At 42.2% G+C, this 14,283-nt stretch overlaps 1 protein-coding gene across 1 annotated transcript in view; it reads right to left on the reverse strand.

Annotated features, from left to right (window-relative positions):
* Window positions 1–14,283, reverse strand: part of LOC120996578 — a 625,207-nt gene that overhangs the window by 104,966 nt on the left and 505,958 nt on the right. The window lies entirely within an intron of this gene.

Raw genomic sequence — 14,283 nt, forward strand, 5'->3', positions numbered from 1 at the left:
ATCTGCCTTTGTCACTGGATTCACGGGCGTGCTGTAGGGTGAAATCACCTCTTCCAGGATTCCCTTTTGTAGGAATTCTTCTATCATTGGCCTAAGCCCATCAAGTTTCTCTTTTAACAGCAGGTATTGTTTCTGGAACACTGAGATGACACCTGGTTTCACAGTAGCTGTGTAATGTGTGCAATCTATGAATCCTGTGTCATATTCATTTGAGGACCATAATGCAGGGTTAATGTTATTCTGGGTGGTCCTGTATGTTTGCAAGAATCAGTGGCACTGGTGTAGAGACTGGAATGAGACCTGAGTGTACTCTTATGTCCTGATTCTTTGCTGATACCTGCAAGTCAAGCTTAATGAACAAATCTCTCCCTAATAGGCTGACTGGGCAATCTAGTATAATGCTAAATACATGACATGATGTATTCCCTGTCCATGGTTTCTACTGGTAAGGAATCTGTTCTGTATGTCCTTGTCAGTACCCCATTTATTCCCATAGAGGGCTCACATTTCCTTCCTGACACTCTGAGTCACCTAAGTCCGCCCCTTTTGGTGGACGCTTTGGTCTGTCTTCTGTTCTGCCATTAGTATCTTAGCTGTCCATACGAGCAGAGCTCTGATGTTAAGCACAACACTGAACATGTAACTGCAAACATTGAAACAAACAGATCTGACAATACAGACATGAACACACAAAGGGCCCATAAAAACTTTTCATTGAAATAAAAATGTACAGCTTGATCAATGCTGTTGGTACCAATAAAAAACCCAAAAACTTCCAATAAAATAAAATTCTTAATGCGCATATTTAAAAACAAATACCGTATTCCATACGCATTCATATACATTTTCATGTACTCACCTTCACAAACCAGCTCATAACCACGCCCTTATACATAAAATATGAATTACACACACAGCTCTGCTACGTACATATAACTCAGAGCCACACCCATTCACATTCCACTGAATCATGTATCTTTCACCCAATCACACAATCTCTTTGTTACATCCCAAAACTTGCAGCACAGACAAACACAGCAATTGCTGATGGTCTGTCGCTGTAAAACAATATACATGTTAATCATACAGTCATTTTGTTAAAATTAACAAATCATCTTATATGCCATGTCGTTTTTTTTTTTTTTTTTTAGTGTTACACACATCGCCACTTATTGTATATAACTAACCCTTCCCCCATTTCCTCTGCCTTGCGTCTCCTATTTCAGGAGTGTTCGAACAGGGGAAGTAAAGCAATACATCAAGGACATTCACCTGTACCACATGTTCCTCAAACTTTTACTCACATCTGAATAAGAACTTATTGGGTGCAACCTTAGATTGATACGAGTGGACACTTCTAATTAGCATCATCACTGCAGGCACATTTTAAACCATCGGAACATGCAATTTGGAAAGATACAATCAATACTGGAGCCCTGTCTGGAATATCTTATAGATAACACAGGTTAGTATCTTCACATTGCTGCTTATGCATTACCAATTAGCAGCCCCCCTCCCCCCTCAACCCCCATATGAAATTCCTGAGCAGAGAAGGGGGGTGAGATGGGAGGGGGCTCTCTCTGAAAACACATCTCAGACAGAACAGGAAGACATTTTTTTTTTTTTTTTTTTTGTGGGACTACAAGTGACATTTTGGAATGTGGTGGGGGGGAGGGATGCCTCATGGCAACCTTTGTTCTCTATAGGATTCAAAATCCTCCATCTTGAAATAAGAAATGCTGCTCATTTCATTTCTCTAACTTCAAGTTCTCTCAGTCACTTCCATATACACTTTTTCACCATTACTCAGCTTGCACCAGGCTATTATTATCCTTTAACAACTTCTCTCTTCAACTATCAATACACTTATGCATTAACTGTCCATCTTTTAGTGCTGTAATCTCTAATTCCAGGGACTTTAAATCGTCACTATTTAAACACACACAGATCATTAGGGCAACAAAACTTAACCAGTTCATTTCTGAACGTTTAACACAAGCCCTTTCTAATTGCAAACACTGAGACACTTTTTCCCTTGCCATGAATTAACTTCCTGACTCTGCTGTGTCTTGTCACTCACTATAGCCCCCCCTCACAATCACAGGAGCTCTGATGTACACTGTCTGTAAGCTTCTAACAGATTTTTTGCAGCCTTTCATCCCTGCCAGCCGGGCATAACATTCTGTTTCACATTTTAACTGTCAATTCTCACATCTTGCCCAATTGTCTACTCATGTGTTAACTAGAAAATAATTTGTGGGACTAGACCGTGCAACAAAGTTTACATGTTGGCAGTGATAGAAACAGAATGATTTCAAAGCGGGATGCGACCGTAAACTTACCACCCGGCCAACATCTCACACAGACAGATAATCTTAATACTTCTAAAATACTTATACTATATATACATAAGAGTTAATTCAAGCTTGTATCCTTCTGTTCCCGGAACAGATATCCTTATATAGTGCACTATCTCTTAACGATACGGACTCAAATGAGCCTCTTACAATCAACATTTTATAACGATATGGACTCAATGATATGAGCCGCTTACAATCAACATTTTATAACGATATGGACTCAATGATATGAGCCGCTTAAAATCAACAAGCTCCCTGAGCTTTTGCGCGTGTCCCAGACATCGCAATTCACCGAAATCATAAATAGATGGTTCGACTTACTTGGATGAGATTTTGGTCATTGCTCCCAGGTCCAAGGCGGACAAAAATTGATGTCTTTCACGGTAGACCTGAAGAGTTGACCCTCCCAATCCCGGACGAGCCCCCAAAGCTGTAAGGAAAATTTACTCTCTTCCCTAACGGTGTGTCCCTGACACATGATTTCAGTGGCCAGCTTGAATTAAGTCTTACCGGTACCGGGAGAATGAAGAAGATAGACCACATGAACACATGTCTATTTCCAATCCATTCTGGTTTATTCACAGCTGGCAAACAGTTTTAATAGAGGGGGTTGAGCTTCCTTTACATCCAATCATATGTTAGCATTAGTATTTGACCAATAGTATGGTCACACATAAGCTCTGCATTAACATCATAGCTGACTCATAGTAACAGCATTTGACCAATAAGGTATATACACATAGGCTAGCATACAGTTGAGCCAGATGTCCTTTTATGGCTAGAAGGCTGTTCATACTTTCAACATGTATGGATTTCATGAAACAGTTTAAGGAAGTGTCTCACATTCCATAGGGGGAAGGGAGGTTTTGTAGTGCACTAACCAAATGTAATACACGTGGCTAAATGAGACAAAATGGAGTCACATATATCCCATCAGTACGGGCTAGGCCTCAGGTAGACACGGGTTCCTTCATCTTGTGCAAGGAACCGGTTGTCTTTTCGCCTGCTCCCTAGCTGAGGGTTTGTATCAGTTGCAGCAGGGCTTAGGTTCGAATGCATGAACACTTCTACCATCGAGATTTGTTCATGTTGGTAGCAGTCAGGGAAAGGCTCAGGGACTATCAGGTGGTAACCTTTCCCTGTTCTCTAGCTGTGGGGCCTAGCCTGCTGTTTTGTGTAATTTTGTTGTGTTTGGTTTGCTTCCCTTTCCTCACCTTCTGTGACAGGAGGCCTCTTTGGTGACTGCTGGATGTTAAAGTGGACAAATGAGTGAGCTCGCCATGGACCAGTTCCTTATATGGCACCTGGTTGATGCCCATATACTACAAAGATAGGTGGTAGTAAGAAGACACTTGTCCTCGGTGGAACTAGCTTCCTTATTGCATGGACAGATGTTTTCAAGCTTCCTGGACCCATCTAGCTCCTCTTAAAGGTCTTTAGTGTGCAGTACGCATATACTTCAGACCTCAAAAACGCAGCCAGATACCAGGTACCACTAACCAACTACATTACAAGGAATTAAACCAAAATAAACAACTAAATAAAACCTTTCTACATGGGTTTCTTTAAAGAGTTGACCCTTTTATCCCTTGAAAGTTGAAAAGTCCCAAATGTTATAGCAATAGATATGATTTGGGTATTTTTGCCCGTTTTGCAGGAGTCAGCTTTTCCGTAGTTTGAATAAATGTATCAAATGTCACTCAACATTTGATAAATTTGTCACATCTTTAGGTGTCTGGACTGGTTACTTCACTTTCTAAGCCACCTTTTTACTGGAGTAAGTTTGCACCCTTTTATGCAACTTTTAAAAAAGATGTATTTGATGAATCTGGTTTAACTTGACAGGCTGACCACAAGCACTTTTCCAAAGTGAGCGATGTAAAAAAGCAAAATGTTGTGAATTTTGTTTTGGCAAACATTAGCCCAAGAATTTACTTTATCAAGCTCTGCACTCAGAAATCTGGCTTCAAAATGTCTCCTCCTTTGTTTCTTTTTCAGGTAAAGATGATTCGAGAGGCTCCTATGGATATTTTGCTTTATCTCCTTTGTATGAAGTAGAAGATAATCATTCTAGTCTTGCAATATTTGAGAGAATTTACAGAGTTAAAAGGCCATTTTCATGGCTAGAATATGAGAAATCGGAACTTGAGAGACAAAGAGAAGCTATTTTCATGCTCAGATCGTGGAATATGTTTTACTTATAAATCAGCTTTATCATCTCAGAATTTGGACGAGGAGGAGACATTTTTGTGAATGTAATGGATCACACAAAGGAGAAGCCATTTTCATGTTCAGAATGTGGGAAGTGTTTTTCCTATAAATCAAAACTTGTTAAACATCTAAGAATTCACACAGGGGAGAAGCCATTTTCATGTTCAGAATGTGGCAAGCGTTTTGCCTATAAATCAGTTCTTGTAACACATCATATAATTCACACAGGAGAGAAGCCATTTTCATGTTCAGAATGTGGGAAGCGTTTTGCCTATAAATGGGGTCTTGAGGAACATCAGAGAATTCACACAGGGGAGAAACCATTTTCATGTCCTGAATGTGAGAAGTGTTTTAGTAAGAAATCAGGTCTTACGAGTCATCTAATGAGTCACACAGGAGAGAAGCCATTTTCATGTCCTGAATGTGAGAAGTGTTTTAGTCAGAAATCAGGTCTTATGAGTCATTTAATAAGTCACACAGGTCAGAAGCCATTTTCATGTTCAGAATGTGAGAGATATTTTTCCCAGAAATCACGTCTTCTTGATCATCTGAGAGCTCACACAGGGGAGAAGCCATTTTCATGTCCTGAATGTGAGAAGCATTTTAGTAAAAAATCAGGTCGTACAAGTCATCTAAGAAGTCACACAGGAGAGAAGCCATTTTCATGTTCAGAGTGTAAGAGATGTTTTGCCCAGAAATCACATCTTATTGACCATCAGATAATTCTCACAGGCCAGAAGCCAGGTGGGAAGAGTTTTAGTCAAAAATCATATCTTGTTAGCCATCAGCAAACTCACATAGGACAGAGGCCATTTTGGTGTCCTGAATGTGGGAAGTGTTTTAGTCAAAGATCAAGTCTTATACATCATCAAACAACTCACACAGGGGAGAAGTCAACCTCATGTCCTGAATGTGGAAAGTGTTTTAGTAAGAAATCAAATCTTAAGGTACATCTAAGAATTCACACAGGGGAGAAGCCATTTTCTTGTCCTGAATGTGATAAGTGTTTTACACATAAATCAAGTCTTACATATCATCTAATAAGTCACACAGGTGCGAAGCCATTTTCATGTTCAGAATGTGAGAAATATTTTGCCCAGAAATCACGTCTTCTTGATCATCTGAGAGGTCACACAGGGGAGAAGCCATTTTCATGTCCTGAATGTGAGAAGCATTTTAGTAAAAAATCAGGTCTTACGAGTCATCTAAGAATTCACATAGGAGAGGAGCCATTTTCATGTTCAGAGTGTGAAAGATGTTTTGCCCAGAAATCACATCTTATTGACCATCAGATAATTCACACAGGACAGAAGCCATGTGGGTAGAGTTTTAGTCAGAAATCATATCTTGTTAGCCATCAGCAAACTCACATAGGACAGAGGCCATTTTGGTGTCCTGAATCTGGGAAGTGTTTTAGTCAGAGATCAAGTCTTATACATCATCAAACATCTCACACAGAGGAGAAGTCATCCTCATGTCCTGAATGTGGAAAGTGTTTTAGTAAGAAATCAAATCTTAAGGTACATCTAAGAAGTCACACAGGGGAGAAGCCATTTTCTTGTCCCAAATGTGAGAAGTGCTATCGTTCCAAATCACATCTTATGGACCATCTAATAAGTCATACAGGGGATAAGCCCTTTTCGTGTCCGGAATGTGAGAAGTGTTTTAGTCAGAAATCATACCTTACGATTCATCTAAGATGTCACACAGGAGAGATGCCATTTTCATGTTCAGCATGTGGAAAATGCTTTATGTTAAAATACACTGCTCAAAAAAATAAAGGGAACACTTAAACAACACAATGTAACTCCAAGTCAATCACACTTCTGTGAAATCAAACTGTCCACTTAGGAAGCAACACTGAGTGACAATCAATTGCACATGCTGTTGTGCAATATGGGATAGACAACAGGGTGGAAATTATAGGCAATTAGCAAGACACCCCCAATAAAGGAGTGGTCTGGCAGGTGGTGACCACAGACCAATTCTCAGTTCCTATGCTTCCTGCTGATGTTTTGGTCACTTTTGAATGCTGGCGGTGCTTTCACTCTAGTGGTAGCATGAGACGGAGTCTACAACCCACACAAAGTGGCTCAGGTAGTGCAGCTTATCCAGGATGGCACATCATGCGAGCTGTGGCAAGATGGTTTGCTGTGTCTGTCAGCGTAGTGGTCCAGAGGCATGGAGGCGCTACCAGAGACAGGCCAGTACATCAGGAGACGCGGAGGAGGCCGTAGGAGGGCAACAACCCAGCAGCAGGACCGCTACCTCCGTCTTTGTGCAAGGAGGAAACAGGAGCACTGCCAGAGCCCTGCAAAATGACCTCCAACAGGCCACAAATGTGCATGTGTCTGCTCAAACGTCAGAAACAGACTCATGAGGGTGATATGAGGGCCCGACGTCCACAGGTGGGGTTGTGCTTACAGCCCAACACCGGCAGGACGTTTGACATTTGCCAGAGAACACCAAGATTGGCAAATTCGCCACTGGCGCCCTGTGCTCTTCACAGATGGAAGCAGGTTCACACTGAGCACATGTGACAGACGTGACAGAGTCTTGAGACGCCGTGGAGAACGTTCTGCTGCCTGCAACATCCTCCAGCATGACCGATTTGGCATTGGTCAGTAATGGTGTGGGGTTGGCATTTCTTTGGAGGGCTGCACAGCCCTCCATGTGCTCGCCAGAGGTAGCCTGACTGCCATTAGGTACCGAGATGAGATCCTCAGACCCCTTGTGAGACCATATGCTGGTGCGGTTGGCCCTGGGTTCCTCCTAATGCAAGACAATGCTAGACCTCATGTGGCTGGAGTGTGTCAGCAGTTCCTGCAAGACGAAGGCATTGATGCTATGGACTGGCCCGCCCGTTCCCCAGACCTGAATCCAATTGAGCACATCTGGGACATCATGTCTCGCTCTATCCACCAACGTCACGTTGCACTACAGACTGTCCAGGAGTTTGCAGATGCTTTAGTCCAGGTCTGGGAGGAGATCCCTCAGGAGACCATCCTCCACCTCATCAGGAGCATGCACAGGCGTTGTAGGGAGGTCCTACAGGCACGTGGAGGCCACACACACTACTGAGCCTCATTTTGACTTGTTTTAAGGACATTACATCAAAGTTGGATCAGCCTGTAGTGTGTTTTTCCACTTTGATTTTGAGTGTGACTCTAAATCCAGACATCCATGGGTTGAAAAATTTGATTTCCATTTTTTTATTTTTGTGTGATTTTGTTGTCAGCACATTCAACTATGTAAAGAACAAAGTATTTCAGAAGAATATTTAATTAACTCAGATCTAGGATGTGTTATTTTTGTGTTCCCTTTATTTTTTTGAGCAGTGTATATGGAGAAACATCAGCGAATTCACACAAGAGACTTATTTTAATGTTCAGAATGTAGTAAATGTTTTTTTCCAAAAGCAGTCTTGTTAAATATCAGGAAATTAACACTGAGAAGAAATCCATGTGAGGTACAGGGCTGGTTCTAGATTTGTTTGTCCTATATATCTCATTTTTATTCTTTTTTTTATGTTAACCCCTTTAATGTTTAGACTGTACGAATGTGGCTAAAGGGCACTTACACAGTTAAAACCACCCCTTTGTACAGGAGGACCAGGAGCACAGCTGTCATTTGGCAGTCAGATGGTCATTTTGGCAAGCTGTAGAGTGAGTGCAGCACAGCATCCACTGTTCTATCCGGTTCCCCACTTCTGTGCACTCCGCCATCTATCCATTAGGGTCCATTCACATATCCGTATGAATGGTCCGGATCCGTTCCGCAATTATGCGGGACGGGTGCGGACCCATTCATTTTCAATGGGGCCAGAAAAGATGCGGACAGCACACAGTATTGCTGTCTGCATCCGCATTTCCGATCCGCGGCTCTGCAAGAAAATAGAGCATGTCCTATTCTTGTCCGCAGCTGCGGACGAGAACAGGAATCATGTATATAGTGCACGCCATGTGCAGTGTCTGCAATTTGCGAACTGCAATGCACTACAGATGCCTGAATGGACCCTTACGAAGAGCCAGCTGGCCTACAGAACTGTAAGCCCCACATGAACTTTACCCATTCCATAACTAGAAGTCAGCAGGTGGTTCAGCGCTAGGAATGAGCAGACAGACCTGTCACGACCTCTGAGAGTCATCAGCGGAGCCGTGGCTGCCCCACCAGCCAAATACACAGCACGAGAGTGGAATATAGAGAAGGCATAACATGGTATTTAGAGTTATGTGCAGTATAGCAGGTATATCATGTAATATAGTGTGAAATAAGTCAAGTGCATAGCCTGTGTATGTTACATTATATAGAATGCATTCAGAAAGTCTTCAGACCTTTTCACTTTTTTAAAGGTTTGTTATGTTGTTTCCTTGTGCTAAAATAAAAAAATAATTCAAGTTTTCCCTTGTCAATCTGCACTCAATACCTCATAATGACAAAGTGAAAAGAGAATTTTAGAAATGTTTAGAAATTTATTAAAAAGGAAAAACGAAATTTTTGCATTGACATCAGTATTTAGACCCATTGCTTGGACATTCAGCTCTGGGGCCTCCCATTTCTCCTGATCACGGTTGAGATGTTCTACGCCTTGATTGGAGTCACCTGTTGTAAATTCTGTGAATAGGACATGATTTGGAACTAAATAAAAAAAACAGGAAATAGACACTCTTTTTGTTTGTGTTTTTCTCTTGTGGTTCTTGGTTGAAAAAAATCCTTCCTTACTGATTTCTTCACTTTACTAGTGTTCCCTGTATCTTGTTTAGATGCATTTCTCATGTTTATGGCATAATTGGATGTATGGGATTTGTTAGAGTAAATTTTTTGGACTGCTGCACTATAACTCAAGGGTCGTGAGATATCCGCAGTTGAATTATTAGCATCTGGATTAGGTCTGTCAGTAGAAATATTTTCAAGTGGACTGAATCTATTTAATAATTCCAATGGGCTGCTTGGGATTGCTTCTCCTTGTTGATTGTTACGGATATGAACCGTTGGGGTAAGTGGGATGATTCTATCACCTCTATCTTGGTTGTCCTTTAAGTGTTGTTTCCTAAATATGTGGGCTACTGGGGTTAGTGGGATAGTGTTATTTTCTTCTTCTATTGTTGTTGCTGTGCTTACATTATGGAGTGTGAAGTCACTTTTGTATGTGTCATCAGAATTGGTTTCATCTACAGTGTCAAGAGTGGATCTGTCTGACATATTGTTTATTGTGCCTAGTGTCGTTATTTGTGGGATACAATCTCTATCAAGTTTATATTTCTTTTTGCTTATTATTTCGTCTTCTTTCATTTTTATTCTATTTTTGATTGATCCCTGTAGGTGGATGATGTCCGGATGGTCTTTGAACGGTTTAAGACTATCAAATAGTTCTGCAATCTCTCTATTGGTTTTTATTAGTCCATTTCTTCTTTTTTCAATAATGAAACGCATTGTTTGTCTTGAAAAATTGTGAAAAAGCTCGTCCCATTCTTTTTGCGTATATTCATCACCCACATCTCCCGCCAGGGTTTTATAGATTTTTAACCCTTTTGGGATGATGTCCCAGTCAAGATATTTTTCAAGGGAAGCTACTTCCCATAGGTCCCGCATTTCACTTATTAATAATCTTTCTAATTTTTTCATTCGTCCCAAGGCTTCTTCCACTTGCTTATGTGCATAGTCTATGTTATTAAGAGAGGCATTGTTCCGCGAGTTAAAAAATAATTTTTGTACGAACTTAATTCGGTCTCTTCTATCTAACCATAGTTCACTCATGTTTTTTGGTTGGCGGTGCTGATTGAAGGGGTGGCGGTGTGCTGCTGAGTGTCTTAGGCAATTGGTAAGGTAAATAAATAAAAAACAGGAAATAGACACTCGCGCTGCCGTCTATATTGGGGGGGGGGGGGGGAAATGAGCCCACACAATTGGAGTATGCGTAGGCCCCGTCGCTGCAGGGTTCTACTGTAAGGTTAATTGCCAGAAAAAACACAGAGTAGGAGGAGACCTAATATTAAAAGCAGAGGAAAAGAACCCGCGCTGACTTGTTTGCTGCCTGCAAAAAAATGGGTATTGTCGCACTAGATAGAGTGGGTTATAACATATAGTGTTTAATACCTATATGAGTGTTGCCGCAATAGGCAGAAGTGTATACTGGCACACGATTTTTACTCCTTTTGTGATAACATACTCCTCTGTCTTATTATATCTGGAGTTTCTATCTGGAGGGTAAGTGGCAAAGTTAAAATCGTTTTACATGCGATTAATTATGAAAGCAGTTCTATATGCGATCTATTCAGGGAGCAGGTGCTCAACACTTGATTTGATGATTTGTAACGACACAGCCCTGTCTATATAAGATCTCACAGCTGACAATGCATATCAGAACAAAAACCAAGCTATGATGGGAAAAGAGCCTTGGTAAGAGAGGCGACCAAGAACCCAAAGGTTAGTCTGACTGAGCTCCAAAGATCCTGTGTGAAAATGGGAGAAACTTCCTGAAGGTCGACCATCACTGCCGCCTCTACCAATCTGGGCTTTATAGCAGAGTGGTTAGAAAGAAGCCTCTCCTTCATAAAACACACATGAAAGTTAGCAAAAAAGCACCTAAAGGACTCTCAGACTGTAATAAACAAGATTCTCTGGTCTGATAAAACCAAGATTAATAAACTTTTTGGCCTCAATCCTAAGTCTCATGTTTGCAGCAAACCGAGTTGCAGTTCATCTAGCACACAGACCACACTGATGTAAACGGTTTTGAATGACACTTGGGTGCCTCTCAGCTCTCTTAAATGTGCCTGAAGTGTGGCATTCATCATCTGGTTCCGCAGGGCATTGTTTACAGTCAAGCGGTCATCAGTGTGGGATGTGGCCAGAGGATGTCCACTTCTATGCCTTTATTTGACTCTTCCAGTCTCTCTGTATCTCTGTTGCAACCTGCTGATGACACTCTAAGCTCAGTGGCCACTCAATGACGAGGTAGTGTTGATCAATTGTTAGGTTTAGTCTTGGTCTCATGATGTCAAAATGTGAACAGCATGATGAGGAGGACTGTTTAAATACCAATTCTAATTGAACCAGGACATTTATTGGGTGATTCATGGATCAAACACCTGTTGTGAATTTTGCCATTAAAGGGTTTCTGTCACCAGATTTAACCCTATTAAGCTAGCTGACATTAGCGATGTGCTAATGTCAGCTAAACCTAACTAGCCTATTCCTACTTTTGTCTATGCCCCCGTTACGCCAGAAATATAACTTTTATAATATGCTAATTAGCCTCTAGGAGCGGGGGGGGGTGGCGTTGTTTGTGCTCCTAGAGGCTCCGTTCTCCCACCTTTGTCGCCTCCCTCCAAGTCCTGATTGACAGGGCCAGGCAGCGCTCGCATCCATCTGCCAACCCTGTGCTGTGGTGCAGTGGAAAGCCAGGAAAGCTTCAGCGAATAGGTCAATGTAGACATATACTGAGAATAAGGAATCAATTTGTAATGAACTGGGATCATGACAAATTTCAAAAAAATTTGTTTTCCAAATAAACCCCAAACTTATCAAACAGCGAGGCTGCTGCTTGGTCTGCACGAGTATCTTCCATCTGGAAGTTTTTTCCCAAGCTGCCAGAAGAGAAAAGCATTGCACTGTGCAAGATCTGCAAGAGAAAAATAAGCTGTGGGCAGTCAAACACAAACATGGGTACCACAGCTCTACTAAACCATATGAAGGTGGCCGCCAGCTAAAGCAACAAGTTTCCTTCTCCCGGTCTCCATTGCGGCAGCTAGGTCGCATCCACATGCTGTACGGTGTCATTATCCTCAATTACGGATACTCCTGCTCAGACTACTCCTCTGTTCCATCATCAGCTAACGATAACAATGTGTGGCCAGGACACATCTCTACATGGCCATCAATCCGATGGTGCGCAGGTTTAATTTCCACCTGGCCAAGTTGCTGACATTGCAGTCGCTGCTGTACCATTTAGTAGAGACTGCACCCTTTAGGCACAGTGCACTCAGCCTCGCTGAAAGGTACCTAGCCGGCATTATTTCTGCAAAGAAGCCATCCCTGCCTTGTACTCGTGTCAGAGAATGTGTGCCACTCCTTGCAATCATCGCTGTGTAGCAAGGTGCACGCCCCGGTGGATAACTGGAGCAGCTGTTAAAAGGCTGGGACAGTATTTTTTGCGCGAGTGGAGAGGCAGCACCTGGCAAAAAGGCTAGGTTTTTTTGATACCTTCACATTTGTGTCAGCCTGGCTCCCACACCAGGCACTTATCCACCTCCTTCACCACCTCCTCCATGGACATCCTCCTGTCTCCAACAGCAGCAGGGCAGAGCATCGCTCTTACTCCCCCTCCTTCCTATCATGTGTGTCAAGTCAAGCGTTGCCATGCAGTGTTAGAGCTGATCGGCCTGGGCGAGAGTAGACACATAGGTGAGCAGTTGGTAAAGTGCATCAAGCAGAAAACATCTTGCCGGCTGTCACCCTGCCGACGCCAACTGGTCAAAGCAGTCAGCAACAATGGCCACGCTAAACCTCGGGGAAATATCACAAGTTCCCTGCATGGTGCACGTGATTAACCGAGCCATACAATGCTTTTTTTTTTTTTTAATTACACTAGCGTGCAGAAGGTGCTGGCAATCATCACGATTCAGTGGTACTTTGGAACCGAACCCGAAATCGGGAAATGTTTTTTTACAGTAGAAATCAATTTATGAAGTTATTACCCAAAGTCTCTCAAGACTTCGCAAAGTATTAACTTTGGCTCATAGGAGCCAATACATTCTAATACTGTACAGAGCGCTTGCTCCGTACAGTATTGGAGCGAAGTTTTATGCGAATTGACTTCAGATGTTTCATCCGTAGTCGATTCGCTCATCCTTAATAGTTATGTAATATTTCCTCGATGATGAATTATATGAAAAAAGCCAGATATGCTATTTTTTGCTTATTCACCACAAAAAAAGTGTTACATGGCACAATAACTGTGAAAACTACAAGCCATTCTGCAAAAAAGAAGCTCACACAGCTGTGAAGAATAAGAAAAAAAAACTGTTCTTGGGATGCGGCAATGCAAAAAGATTTTTTTTGTCTCTGTACTGCAACCTTCAGCAGCTGTGAAACCTCACCGAAACACGTGGACCACGGACCCACTGAAGACAACGGGTCTGCACCGCGAGGCGGCGGCCACATAGCAGCGGTCGGCTGAACGCAAAACAGTTACGGTCGTGTGCATGAGCCCTAATGTAATATTTGTCACCAGCAGTCCTATGCAACACCACAGATAACACAGTGATACCTCTCTGAGTACAGATAATGTAGTAGATGTCACCTGCAGTCCTATGTAACGTCACTGATAACACAGTGATAACTCTCTGAGTACAGATAATGCAGTAGATGTCACCTGCAGTCCTATGTAACACCACATAACACTAGTCTTCTCTAACATACAGTCCAATATAAAAATCATCACTCCCTCCAATAGTCTATAACAGGCATGCTCAACCTGCTCCAGGCATACTCCAGCTGCTGCAAAACTACAACTCCCATCATTCCCAGAAAGCCTACAGCAGGGCATGATTGGAGATGTAGTTTTACAATAGCTGAAGGGCCACAGGTTGACCATACCTGGTCTATACCATACAGTCCCATGTAGATAACATCCCTCCCTCCAGTCTTCTCTCACACACAGTCCCATGTAAACATCACTCCATCCCTCCAGTCTTCTCTAACATACAGC

Source organism: Bufo bufo, chromosome 3 (genome assembly GCF_905171765.1).
Source record: "Bufo bufo chromosome 3, aBufBuf1.1, whole genome shotgun sequence".
NCBI classification, from domain to species: Eukaryota; Metazoa; Chordata; class Amphibia; order Anura; family Bufonidae; genus Bufo; species Bufo bufo.